Here is a 15,615-nt window from a genome sequence, read left to right on the forward strand (position 1 = left end):
CCTTAGAAGGGTGCATGCGTCACATAGAAAAAATATACAACTGTAGCAAGAGTGGTAATGAACCACCCTGGGGGCAGCAGGTGAAGATGTAAGCTGCTGGTCCTGAGTGAGTAAAGGGCAGACTAGTGGAATCCCTGATTTCTAGTATTCCTTCCTTTTATTATAAAACATGAGGAAATAAGAAGGTGTTGGGAGACACAAATGAGGGTGCTGTGCTTTTTAGAGTGTTTCCAGTTGTCTGGGGCATCAATATCTTTGGGAACCCAGGAAAGTTGGGATGCTGGCCAAGTCCTGGAAAACCTGGCTGTTTCATTTGCTGTCCAGAATCTCTGGGCTGACCTGGGGACAGTGCAGGAGATAAAGTTAAGGAGTTTGGGGGCTGGGGGTTCAGGTGCACATATGATAGTTTTAGGCCCATGGTCCTGGTCCTCGTAGTTGGAGAAGAGAAATCCCAAAATCAGGGAAAGGAGAAGAGAATTCCATCCACAGGAACAGGCAGTAAGTGGGGAAACAGGCTGTTGGTTGACAGGAATACTTATCTGGAATCCATTTGACCCATGAGAGGTCAATTCAAGTCAATTCCCTGAAGCTTGTAAGAATTTATTTTTAAGTTTTCAAAAAGAAAAAACTTTTAGTCACATTAATATTACCATTGTTCATAAACTATACTGAAATCCACATTGTAAAAAAGCAGTAGATTCACACCTTTATGTCATAGTAAAAGCTTGGAAATTATTTTGGGTTAAAAGCATGAACACTACTTAAGGCAAGCTCAGGGAGGACAGAAACCTCCTGTGGAGCAAAAGACCAAAAGGTCATTTGATCTTAATTTTCACTATGAATACAGACTATGAAAATGGAGCCTCTTCCCTCTCTCCAGAAGACTGGATGTATATATAGACAGATGTTTTTCAGCACAATGAGAAAGTCCCTTTATCTATACTTAGAAGACAACCAGAGGAAATCAAAAATCTTGAGCTTGGGACTATGATAATAGCAGTAGTGCCTTTCCAGAGCTAGATTAATGGCTTATCAGAACTCCATTGGTTAATGTTAAAACTCCATGCTTTTAAAGTTTAAAGTGTTAATATTACCAATGCATAGTGAAAAAAAGAAATATGAAGCATTTTATTTATATGTATTTTCATGCCTTAACTCACTTTCTTATGCTCTTAAAAATCACATTTACATACCTTAGAGTCATAAAATACTTTATATCCTCAGACTTAAGCTTGACATCATGTTTTTCTATCCAACCCAGGAGATACACGTGGTTGGTTGTTTGGTCGGTTACTGAGAGCAGTCATTGTAAAGCCAATTTCCTTAAATAAGAGGAAAAAGTTACACTGAAATCTGTTTCATGAGTTTATATCTCTCTTTTTGAGTCTGGAAACAAGATATACTGTGTCTTGACCTAGTAGCAGCTCTAGGAGACTGAGGCCTATGGCCTGATTATTACCTACAGAGAGAACTGAAGCTTTGGTTAATGCTGTTAAACTGACAAATCTGTCAGTAGCCTAATTGTCAACAGCATCATAGATCTGAGAGACAAGTGTTACCTCTCTCTTTCTCTCTCTATCTTTTTCTCTCTTTCTCACACATACACATACATGCAAAACAATCATAATAACAACAACAAGAAAATAACAGGAATTGGCAATCATTAGGCATTGTTATCTCTCAATAGCAATGTTATCAATTCCCCAATTTAAAAAAAAAAGACACAGATAAAATAACCCGAGACATGGTCCTGCAGCTCCCAACTCCCTTGCCCAGGCCTTGCCCCTCCCATTCCAGGGGAGAGATGTTGGTACTTATATTTCACTCTGTTCGCTAGTCATGTCCTTTCTCCTCCACACTGAGCTCCAAGAAGAGAACTCTGGCCAGAGGCTGCACCCTTCCGTGCTCCTGTTGCCTGTTATGCTGCCTTGGTTGGTCCCTCAGCTCTGATGCCTCCTTGGCAGGGGGCTCCAGGGAAGATCCCGGTTCTCCTCGCCTCCTCTAGGTGCCCAGCGGTGTCTGTGCCTCTGATCTTCTCCTCGGCTGATTGATTTTTTTTATGCCTTTCCCTTTTGCCTCTCAAGACAACTCGTAACTAGCTTATGAACTTGCCTTCTTACCTCACAGGTCCCTCAGCAGTACATACACCATGAGGGACAAGACCTCGGCACTTGAATCTGGCCAGACCCCAGATCAGCCATCTCTCAGGGTGTTATGCCTGTACCCACCTGACTTATGAACCCCCCACCTACCCAACAAACACAGGCTTGGTTGCAAAGCAGTGTAAGACCTGAGAGCTCCATTGCCCTTCCTTAGAACCCAGGTCCTGGCAGCCAGGGATGGGCAAACCTGCTGCCTATGGCCTCACTAGAGCAAGAGGCCAGGCAATGGAGCTGGTTCAGATGGGCCCTCAGATGGCCTGTTTGTGGGCTCCCTCTCTGGGTGTTCAGGTAATGTATTTAGTGAAAACACTTCATGTTGCTGATTAAATATTTCACTGACCTAATTTGGGCAGAATCGGCTTCCATCTTTGACCGAAATGCCAACAAATGAGGGAGATAAGACTGCTCTAGGATCTCCCAGAGAAGCCAGGGTCAGCCAGAGAAGCCGGGGTGTCCTAGTAAGAATGTGGAAAAGGAGTGTGCGGGATTTTTATGTTTCTATTTTAGAGATAAGGCTGGATTTAAAAAAGCTTTATAGAACTTTAAAAAATATGATATGAACATATGTAAATACTTGATATGAAACAGGATATGAAAACAGGATCTATACTTCTAATACATCCAAGTAACATACCACAACATCAAGGATAAATATCAAAGTAGGGTTAGGGATTGGAAAAAGATATTCAAAGCAAATAAACATAAGAAACAAGCTTGTATAGCCATTTTAATATCTCACAGAAAATGGATGTCAAACAAAAATTAATTAAAACAGATGCAAAAGGACACTACATATTTATCAAAGAAAAAATCCAAGATGGCATTTCAGTTCTTAACATCTATGCTCCAAACACAATTGCCCTCACTTTAAAAAACAGAACTTAAATCACAAGTGATAGTGGGATAGTTCAATACCCCATTTTTACCACACCACATGGACAGGTCATACAAACAAACACTAAACAGAAATTCTGGAGCTAACTGACATTAGAAAACCAATGAATCTAACAGATAGTTATAGAAAATTCCACCTAAACACAAACGGATATCCCTTCTTCTCAGCACCACATAGAACTTTCTTTGAAATTGACCACATAGTCAAACACAAAACAAGCGTCACTAGACCCAAGAAATTTGAGATAACTTTATGTATCAGGAACAAGATAAGGTTGTCCACTCTTACCATATGTATTCAGTACAGTAATGAAGTTTTAGCAAGAGCAAAAAGACAACTGAAGGTGATCAAGGGATATCAATTGAAAAGACAGAAGATAAAGTACTGTTATTCACAGAAGATATGATAGCATGCAAAACTGACCCTAAAAACTTCTGTCAGGCAGCTCTGAAGAATAAAGAAAATGTGATATATTTATACAATGCAGTATGACTCAGCTGTTAAAAACAACAATGTCCTGAAATTTGCAGGCAAAATGGAAGGAAAGACCATCTGGAGTGAGGTAACCCAGACCCAGAAAGAGAAATATGATGTGTATTCACTTATAAATGGGTATTAGCTTTTACGTAAATGATAATCAAGCTATGATTCACAGACCCAGAGAGGTTATATAAAGAGGAAATCTCTAGGTTGGAGACATAGATCTCACTGCAAAGTAGAAATAGAATAGATTTTTCAAGGAGGATTGGGGGTTGGTGGGGAAAGGAGCACAAGGAGCATGAATGTGGATAAGGAATTGAGCAAGAGAGTGAGAAAGCTGGAATTATAGGGCATTTAGGGGAGGTGTGGAAACCTAATGCAATAAAAAACTTCCTAGAATCTATAAGTGTGGAGAGCCATTTCAAGAGCAAGCAGTCTCATAAGCAAGCCCTCATTTGACTAAGCTTGCTGCCATTGGTTGCTTCCGCATCTGGTAACCTATCTGCTTTTGCTACGTAGCCCATTGGGATTGGCTAAGCTTGGGAGTACTTAACGGCTGAGGGTGGGCCAGAAGGCAGGGCTTAGATGGCAGGGAGGCAGGGCTTAAGTAATGGCTCCCTGGAGGCAGGAGAGGCATTAGAGCAGGAGAAGCAGGCAGGAGGAGCAGGAGGGAGAAACATTGTTAAAAGGTTCCTGAATAAACTGCTAAAAGGAAGAGCTCAGGTTGCGTCTTTCTTGCTGGTCGAGGCGGATGCAACATATAAGGGCAGCCCTAGTGAGAACTTTTAGTAATGGAGGATATGGAGTCTGAACTGGCCATCTTTTGTATCCAATAGAGGTAGTTGTCCAGTGGTTAGACTGGTTCGCACTCAGTTGAATTGTTGTCTGAAAGGGTATGATTTAGATTCCTTAACAACCCAGTCTTATGTGCTCCAAAAACTGATGGGTTGGAGAACATGTTGCTGAGGACAGTATCAACACAACACATTGATTGTGGAGAAATTGAGTTGGTACCTACATGGAGCCTTCACTCCTATGTTTTAGACTCATGTCACAGGAAGGTACTCTGCAGCTACAGAAAGTGAAGTCTAGACACCAACCCAGCCACAAAACCCTCCACCTAGAATCTGCTCTGCCTGCAAGATGTGCTAGGCAACAGAACTTGTGGGAGTGACCAACCAGGGTCTGATTTAACATAAGGCCCATGACATAAGAGTGAGCCTATGTCCTACACTGCCAGGATTTCCAGGAAACAGAGACTGGCTAGTAGAGAGACTTAGGATAGAACCAAACATGACTGGGAAAAAAAAATCACTGAAATGATTCCTAATGATATTCTGCCATATTCATAGCTCAATGTTTTTACCAGTTGTGATTAAAGAGGTCAAGAGGATTCCTCTGGCAGCACATGGAAACTTGTGCAGAGACCTATTATGTGGAGAGAGGCTAAATTGAAGGGCTTCACTGGGTTGCTTCCCTCAAAGCTTGGAGAATCCCAAAGAAGATGGAGAGGAAAGACTGTACAAGTTGGAGGAGATGGATAATACCAGGATAATGTGATTCACTGAATCAACAAAGTAGTGCTCATATGAGCTTGCAGAGAGCCTTCAAGCGTCTTTACAATGTCCTCTATTATGGCTGTTAACTTGCTTTTGTGAGATCCATAATAGTCAGAGCAGATGTGTCTCTGACTCTCTTGCCTGCTCTTCAGACTCTTTTCCTCCTTTTGGGTTGCTTTGTTCAAGGGATTTGTCTTTCCTTGTTGTATTTTGCTTTGTAGTGCTTGCTTGTTGTCCCTTGGGTTTCTTCTTTTCTGAAGGGGAATGGAGGAGGCCCGGATCTGAGCAAGAGGAAGGAGATGTGGTGGGACTAGGAGTGAAAATATTAGAAACTGTAGTTGGGATGTATCGCATGAGAGAAGAAACTATTGTCGATAAAAATATAAAGTAGAAAAAGTCATACGATTAAGTTGGTTCCGTATGACTAAAATTTCCAATGGTTGAAGAGGCAAAAAACTTTACTTTGTTGTTGTAAAAACAAGTTGAAATCTGGACTCTTCTAGATGACATTTAACATTTAGCTAGTCATGTGATAGAAAATGTGTCAGTCTTGAGGGCTAAAGTCAAATGGACCCTGATTTTCAGGATCTCAAGTTCTTAAAGCCTTCATGAAGGAGGGTATTTAGTATGACTGCGTTGCATCTTCAGTGTCTACACATGAGGCACAGTCTGCCCTACTGCTACCAATAACTTTTTTTTTAAATTGTGATTATGTTTGTTTTTTATTCTGTATTTATATGTTTTACGTGTACAGCATGTATAAACATTACTGCTTTCCATTGTACAAAGTACTTCTAAAAATAATAAACTGTTGACTAGTTGTTTGATAGGCTACTTTTTACAATTTTACATCTTTTTTAGCATGATTACATACAGCTAAAATCACTCTGGAAACAAATGTTTTGTCATTGACTTTATGGCCAGACTGTCCTACTGTTTCTTAAGTAACTGTGCTTAAGGTTTTTTTCTCTCATAAATTCAGCAAATATATAGTTGAAGTCTAATATGAATTAACCAAATCTATTGGACATTTGTAGCATAGCTTACTTCAATGTAACAGAATACACAGTCTTTCCAGGTTCCTATGGAATATTTAACTAAGATATACTTTCTGGGCCATAAAAGATAACTCACCAAATATAAGTAGAAGTCATATAAAAATTTAAAATATCCACTGCAGAGTATCCAAAGCAATTAAGAATTTTTTTTAATTTAAAATATACTTACATCACTTTTCCCCTCCCCTATTTTTCTATAACTCTTCTATGAAACTCCTCCCATGACTGCTCTCCTTCCATCTCAAATTGCTGGGCTCTTTTTCTTTGATTATATTAATTTCAAACTAAAAGCCCACACAACAGGATAGAAATTATGGCACGCTCTAAAAATGGCCAACTGTCCAGGGATTTTAGAGGAGAACCCACAACCATTACTTTACTAAACCAACATAATTTTTAACAACAATCTAAAATTAAACCTAATACTCACAAATAAATGCTTTTTTTTTTCTCTCACCAAAGAAGCTTCTCTTTACAACAGAGACCATTTCAGAAAGCCAAAGCAGGACATAATGCAGATATTAGCAAAGTGATACATTTGAAGACTCTAAATTGGCATGAACAATTCCAGCATACAGGGGTAAGTGGGACAGGAAGTCTACCCACCCACTGAGAAACTACTTGGCTTTTGATTGCTACTGAGAGAGGCAGGCTCAATTTTCATTAAGAATGTGATCCCTGGGAAGTAACCATGCTGCAAGGAATGCCCCACTCCTAAGAGTACCTGGGCAACACAAACTGGACTGATGGAGAAAGAAAAAGTGGAAATCTCAAAGTTAGGTGAGAAGAACTGGGGAGGTAGAGAGTATGCTTATGAATACACTCAATGTAGACTGTGTAAAATTCTGACACTTAATAAAACTATTACTGAAAAATAAAATGTTATACCAGTGTTTAATTTTTGACTGTATAAAAATGAAGAATCTAAATGTAATTATAATTATTTCTGTGATTATGATACAACTACCAAAAAGTGTTTAGATATATAGATATTAGCTTCTTCTAACATTATGCATTAATTAGAAGATGGTATAAAAGTTATTGATAGATCTAGCATACCTTGACTGTAAATTAGTTTCTTATGAGTATACTTAATAATATATAAGTGTATATAGAGTCATGTGTGACTTTTCCTTGCATGTAAGTAATACGCAGTGATTAAATTAGGGCAATTGAGACATTCAACTCCTAGGACAGTTATGATTTTCATGTGTTGGAAACTTGCAAAATCCTATGTATCAACTATTTCAAAGTACACAATTGCTGTTACCACAACTTTTTCCCTATTACACTATAGAGCATTAGTTTATAACTTCTCTTCTGTAAGTACATGATAAAGTAATCAGAGACTTGAGAATTTTATACAAATTTATTTCATATTTTCATCTACACAAGAAAATGTGAAAGAATATAAGTGCAATAAAATTAGGAAGATATACTCTAATATTCTTTTATTTGAAAAACAGTACAATACAAATAAATTTGATGGAAATACTAAGGACATGGGAAAGCAATCAGAATATAATTAAAAATGAAAGCGCTTGTTAAGTGCAACTGTATCTGTGGCTAGAAAGATCCTAATTTGTTTACTCCAAACTTTAATAATAAAGGCTATTTTATGAAGTATAAGAAGTAATTTGTTTTCTCCTTTATATTTTTGTTGCTTCCTATAACTAGTAGGCATTATGATTGTATCAAATAAGTGGATGTCAGAGGAAATAATAATGTAATAAATGGGTCAAGTATGTTCAGACAATTTCATAGGCAATTCCCTCCATAAAAACATGAAGTTTAAGAATAGATGAGGAATGTCATGTTTCAAGGTTAAAGAGGAACTTGTATCCAGTATTGTGTCAGCTAACACCACACAGAAGCCTATTCTCTAAGGCTCTGAAACTTTGTCATCCAGTATCAGGGTATCTGATATGTAGCCAAATCAGATTGTATTTATCATGAACACTATTTTGGGGATTGTTAGTTTTTTTAAAAATTTAAATGCCATCTCCTGGACATTATTGTATTACTATTTAATCTTTACTCAATAATTCTAAAGGTGTTTCAAGGTCACCATTAATGGTTATACACTAATCGATTGCTATTTAATGTTACCATATTGACTAATATGCTCCAAGCTGATAAAATACCAAATACATTATGCTTTCTTTGAAAATAAAATATTAATTGTAAGTTATTGATAAAAACACTATATAAATTTTCTTTTACCTGCTCCTCTTATTTGATAGCAGAAGGAAGAAAATGTTGTCTGCCTTCACTATGGTAGCATGTGGATTAACAGGGCAACTTGGTGGCTTCTGTTTTCTACAAACTGAAGAGGTAGTTAGATGAAGTAACCACAAAGAGAGGTAAAATTTTAGACTTTATGGTCCTACTTCACATGTGAAATGAGACTTTGAAAATAAAATTATGGATTTTGAGAGGAGAGAGCATCCTAGATTACCTGTGTGGACCATAAATTTGATCAGATTCCTTAGGAGAAAATATTTAAGATAGATCTCTCTATGGAAACAGTTTGCAATCTGATGCCAGACAAGGAGGCCTTGCTGTATATTTGAGATGCAAGGAAAGAGAGTTGAGCCAAGGAAGGCACATCCAACATCTGGAGCCCTAAACACTTCAAGCAAAGTTGCTCTTTATGTTTAAGTTTTCTGTGTGGTTATAGGGGACCATGTCTTAGAAGTTCTGAGTGATGTTATTCTCGCATGTCTTGATGGAAGTTCTAGAATACTGGGTATAGACTCATGCTCATTGTAAGCCCAACCTCCCATAATCCTTCATTTGTCAGAGGAACCTACTCTGGGTTCTCCCTGAATAAAGGAATCTGTGATAAAGGCACTTTGATTACAGCTTAGTAACACTGACCTTGAATTCCAGATTTTCTTTAAAAAAAAATGTTGTTCAAGGCCACCAAATTTGTGGTAACTTTTTTGACATAGGAAGTGATTTACTTGGAATCTCCACTTGAGAAAAGGTGAGCCACAATAACAAAATTCCAGCTCAAGCTTCATTTACAACTCATTCTGTACCAGCTCACCTCAGCCCCTATCCCTTTCTGGCCACATGGCTCAGTTTTGGCTCAGATGATCTGGACTTTCTCAAACCTAGGATACTTACCTATAATTCTAAAAACCAATGATAATAGCAGAGAATTCCTGGCCCATCATCTCCAGAGACAAAGGGTATAGATTAAAATACTCTCATATAGTAAATCCTCTGAGGTACATTATAATCTGGTATCTAAATGGGATTATGTGATTGTATAATAAATTTCATGATAGAATCCACCTTTAGTAAGAATCAAAATGCATATGTATTCCTATGAAGACACAAGTGTGCTGCTTTTGTATCTGCCTTATTGCCTTGGGGCAGGCATGAGCCAGAAACTTGCCCTTTGGGCTACACTAGTTGGCCAACCAGCTGTCAGTAGCTACCCACCTCTGCCACCAAATTCTAGGATTACAGGCACAGGCAGCAATGCCTAGCTTTTCACATGATCTCAGGGTATTCAAACTCAGGGCCTCATGTTTGCTGAGTAAGTGTTCTTGCACCCTGAACCATCTCCCTAGATCCAGAAGAACTGCTTGAGTGTACAATTGTAGCACAATATAGTTAAGTTTTAGGACCAACTTTGATCAAAAATTCTTCACAGTGATATCATTATTATTTAAAGCCACTTTTTTTCATCAAATACTTGTTGATCCCAAAGACAACCTCTTATGTTGGGAATAGTTTTAAAACCACTTATGTGTTGAAAGAGCCCTAAACACTTCAAGCAAAGTTGTTCTTTATATTTAAGTTTTCTGTGTGGTTTTAAGGGACCATGTCTTAGAAGTTCTGAGTGATGTTATTCTTGCATTTCTTGATGGAAGTTCTGGGATACTGGGTATAGACTCATGCTCATTGTAAATCCAACCTCCCATAATCCTTCATTTGTCAAAGAAATCTACATTAGTGTGATGGCTGAGTCATGAAGAGCTAAATCCACTTGGCCAGTTCAAATCTGTTCCCAGTGTTTGAAAAAACTCATGTCATATTCTATAACTTAAAATCAAAGGCAGAGTTAAATTTTAATATCATTTAACAAGGAGCAGGAGAGAGGGGCAGGAGGAGAGAGAGCAAAAGAGAGACAGAGACAGAGAAAGACAGACAGACAGATAGCTAGCTAGCTAGAGACAAAGACATAAAGAGATAGACAGAAACAGAGAGAGATAGAAACAGACAGAAAAATAAGACAGATGTGAGAATCTAGAAATACAGAAGACAATTACTTAGCAGAGTAACAACAAAGCAGCCATATAATCAAGTTGCTCAATAAGCAGCCCCATATCTGTGAATGGATTAAATCATGTCATCATCTTTCCTTAGTTGTAAAACCTGAAATTTATAGTTTGTTCCTATTTTGCCATGCTAAAATTATAAATAGAAAGTAGTAAAATACTAAGAACCTAGATATAATATGACATTGTGATTATATATTTTCTTTTCAAATTTTAGTTTTAAAAATTGTAAGGAAAAACAGTAAAAGTAGTATAGAAAATTCCCATCTCCTCTAACTTTGACTTACTTTCTCCAAAGCTAATGATTATTAAAACTAAGAGGTTATTGTTGGAGGAACACTATTATAAAAACACAGACATCAACCATTTTTTCATTGTTGTTTTGATGTTGTTGTTGTTGTTGTTGTTTTTCTAGGATCCAATCTGGAATACATCCTGCATTTGATGAGTGTTTCTAATCTGGAATACATCCTGCATTTGATGAGTGTTTCTAGTCTGCTTAGCATTAGACAGTGCTGGGATGGCTGAACAGGTAGTGGTACTCACCCCAAGCTTGAATGCTTGAGTTCAATCTCTGGATTCCACATGACAGAAGAAAACCAACTTCTGCAGACTGTCTTATAAATGGATGATTTATAGCATGGCATGCGTGAGCCTCTCTACCCTGAACCCCACAAATAAATAGTTATAAAAACTAAAAAGAGGAGTGCAATATGTGCTACATTCAAGCAAATGGCTTAGTGAAGGAAATTTGATGAAACTCCTGAAATGGACCCTTTTCTATAATGTGCTATTTTTGCAACTAAGGATATAAGATTTGGTAGCTACCTATCTCTGTGTGTCAAAAGAGGATCACACCGAGAAGGGTAAGAACTTGATAACTTCCAATGTTTGCTATCTGCATAATCTTAGAAAAATGACTTAACCTCCCCTTATTTTTTTCTTCATTTATAAAACTGAAACCAATAGTATATCGGTCTCAGGGTTAATATAAGAATTGAACACTTGGCTTCAACCCAGTGTTTTGAATGTGGTTAACACATATTTATTAATTATTCCTTGAAACCATTGGTATCAAGTGGGGACATCAGACAAGTTCTGTAAATTCCTGAATTGCTGTAACTTTTAGGAATGCTACTATCATCTACTGAATAGCTGTAAATATCCAAGAAACCAAGGTTTAGAAATTTTGTTCTCAAAGAAGAGATCAGGGTTTTGTGTTGTTTGGTTGTTTTGGTTTGGGTTGGGTTTTACTACTGTTGTTGTTTTGCATCTTGGGATATGAGTAACCCAGAATTCACTGGAAACTAAACATACTTTATAAAATGCAATCAACTCAAACATTGAGCAACCAAAGATTTATCTTTATATTTAAAGTGAAGAGAAAATTAGAAAATGAGATAAAAGTCACACAATGCTCTCTCTGGCAACCAAGTCTTAAAAGTCATTATTTTGTAATATATACATATCTCCATCCCAAATCTATATATTCCAGACCATCTGCTCTTTCTTCAGTTACTCTGGGCATGTAAAATGCCTGCTTTCTCTCTCCCCTAGTGACAGAGGGCTGGGGTAGACACAGACACGCCCTCTTACATTTCCATCACACTTTCATTTAAGAAACTTACAACATTATTGAAGCTTTTACTGGGGCTATATCTTCAGAAACCTGACCTGTTTGGAGCTCAATTCAGATTTCTCCTTGTTAAAAAGCCACATCCTTTTCAGCTCTCTGAAAAGAAAATGAACAAACGAAGGGTTTCAGTAATGAGAACTGAAAAGACCATTTTCACAGACTTAACAAAAGTGAAAGATGAAATATTTTCCATTATTATTTTTGGCATAAAGGAATTTCAGTGGAATGTGATCACAAAGAAAGCTATTTACCACATTCTCACCAGGGAATCATGCTGCTACACAAACACTTCAGCCAGTACTAAGGCTAAAATTTTGAGGTATAAAGGGAATGATGGGTACCTTAAAATGACCTGAATGTGCAAAGATGCTTCTACGCAGAAGGAAAACTGGAGATAGCATAACATCTCCAAACAACTTCATGAAAGTTGGTGTGATGGGGTTAGAAAATAACACAACCATGTTATCAGTAGTAATAATCATAGGATCGACTAAAAGAATAATAGTACTTTTAAGGATTTTTAAGGGTCAAGGATATGACATACATAGATCTAGGTTCTATACACCTTAACATATTTGATTAACTATCTTGGTTCCTTAATCATCATTAGTCTCTGTCTTGTCTTTTAGCATGAAGAAACTGAGGCACATATGTCAGAATTTATAAATGATAGACCCAGGAAGTAAAATATCAGTTAATAGCTAACAGTAATTACATATATTAATTAAAACCTCTGTTCAGTCAAAACTAATCTATCTTTATTATATTCATTTTACTTTGTAATAACAGAGAAGATTTTTTTCTAACCCCATTTATGCTTGGAAACCCATTTCTTCATAAAACACTGAGCCATATATTAATATGCATTTTTGTATACTTACTATGGGCAAGATATTCAGTGGAAACAAAGACAGATGCAATGATAAATCCAATAAAGACTTCAGCCTAAAAGAACTTACAATAAAATGAAATATTATAAAGAAAAGAAAGTGTGTTGTGCCTCTAAGAAATTGAAAAGACAAATGCCCTTTAGACATGTGTCCATTTTACTCAGAACTGGGCATGATTCATGAAAACAGTAAGGGTAGACAGAAGTATAAAAGTTGTATGAACAGCCAAATGTATTGGATGGACTTTTCCTCTTCATGTGGCTAAGATACACAGAAGATGGAAGCTAGGGCACTTCTGGGTAAAGAGAAGGAATTGCACATAAAGACTGATTTATCTTTTACTGTGTATACATTTTAAAAATTATTGGTCTTCCTATGAAGATGAAAAACATTCCTTGTAGAAATTTCAATTAATAAAAATGTTGTATGTAAAAATAAAGAAGCTGAAAACAACTAAAGAAGACCACCTGTAAATACTACATGGACCAATGAGTATCAATTTATCAAGTTTATTCATACCATATACATTTATTAAAAATACCCAACAGGGGAGCTGATCTTGTGCCACAGCACTCCATACCCAAATACCACCAGGAGAAAGCTGATCTCCCAGGAGTACAGCCACGCCTGTGAGCACAGGTAAGACCACCACTTCTGCTCAGAGGGACCTGCCCAGAATCCTCAGGACACAGGAACCAAAGAGCAGCCTGGGACAGGATCCTTCTAGTTTCTGTCTGTAGCCCAGAGCTTACCCTGTTCCACAGCTCTCCATACCCAAATTCCTCCTGGAGAGAACTGATCTCCCAGAAGTACTGACACACAGGCTTGCAGGAGGGACAAGCCACAGTCAGAGACAGCAAGACCAGCTAACACTAAAGATAAACAGATGGCAAGAGGCAGTTGCAAGAACAAAACCAACAGAAACTAAGGCTACTTGGCATCATCAGAACCCAGTTCTCCCACCACAGCAAGCCCTGGATACCCCAACACACCAGAAAAGCAAGACTCTGATTTAAAGTTTCATCTCATGATGATGATAGAAGACTTTAAGAGGGACATAAATAACTCCCTTCAAGAAATATAGGAGAACACAGGTAAGCAGGTAGAAGCAATTAAAGAGGAAACACAAAAATCCCTTAAAGAATTGCAGGAAAACACAACCAACAAAACAAAACATCCATGATCTAAAAATGGAATTGAACAAAAGCATCCATGATCTAAAAATGGAAATAGAAAAACACTGAACAGGGTGGGAAGGATTAACAAAAATAAAGGACATGTGTAAAAGCCAAATGGAGTGCTGGAGAAGTGGTGAATAAAGTACTTACTACTATTGCAGAGGACCCAGGTTTGGTTTCCACCATCCACATCAGACAGCTCACAGCTGTCTGTAACTGAAATTCTATAGGATCTGGCTCTCTTTTGACCTGCATGAGCAAGCACTTCAAGAATAAGGTACATATATAGCCCAGAAGACACAAACACACATAAATAATTTTAATTTTAAAACTAAGGAAAAGTCATATGGAAACCTTCATGAACCAAGAAAATATGTAAGTTTTAAAACAAGAATTAGAAGAGAATAGTACATGGTTGAAGATGCTTCTTCTTGAAGCCAAAGTTTACTAAACAAAGGGTATGTATTGTATACTTCCTTACAAATTATTTCAGGAACCCCCAAACAATATATGCTGTTAACAGTCTGTCCTCCAGAACTAAATGTGAAGACCTTATCGCTGCAGACATCACACACCTTGGTTGCAGATACAGAGATACTGAGGTGGCGTGAGGAAGATGTTTTCCCCCTATGGCTAACTACTGGATGGTGCCATGCCGCTGAAGGCACCAATGTTCTTTCTCATCTGGGAGTACAGAATACATTTTACAATGTCAACATTCCAGTCACAATATGCCCATTTGTACAACAGTGGCACAACTACTAAGGGACACTCATCTGATCTTGGATTAGATTTGTGGCCAACTTCACAGTAGGGAATATATTCATGATGCTGTAAACATAGTAAAAAGCAAAATAAAACATGTCTGGCTCTAGATGAGACATTGCTACTGTTGGTTAGCTACATTTGCATGGATCAAACTGCCTTCCAAATATTTATGTTTAGAGTCATAGACAAACATTACTCTCTTAACCTTAATCAAGGCATTTGTTGAGCTTTCAATGGCAGTGAATGGAGAGTTACTGCTGCACAAGTTGCTGAGAATAATTAGTCTATTAGTGATCAGCCTTAAACTTTCCTGCTAAGTCTCAGGAAATTTCATGCAATATGGCAAAGAAAGACTGTAAGAGGCAGAAAATAGAGAGAAAGGCATGGCACAACCATTGTAAGCTTAATATCATAGGAGTGTTTGTCTGCACTGGGTCTGAACAAGCCTGGACCTATCACCAGTCAACAGTGGATCTGAGATGAACTCACAGAACCCTAGCCTTCCCCTCCTATGCCCACTGAACTATTATCTACTGATGGATTCTGGGGATGAGACAGTAATTGTCACAGTTGTATGCCCAACAGTAAACACATAAGTGTCTAGTGGATAGTTCCAAACCTGTGGCCATATATACAGCACTGGCTAAAGTCAATGGGTCAAAAATCAAAGAAAAAGACAAATGAATGTAAATAG

The sequence above is a fragment of the Mastomys coucha genome, unplaced genomic scaffold (genome assembly GCF_008632895.1).
Source record: "Mastomys coucha isolate ucsf_1 unplaced genomic scaffold, UCSF_Mcou_1 pScaffold15, whole genome shotgun sequence".
NCBI lineage: Eukaryota > Metazoa > Chordata > Mammalia > Rodentia > Muridae > Mastomys > Mastomys coucha.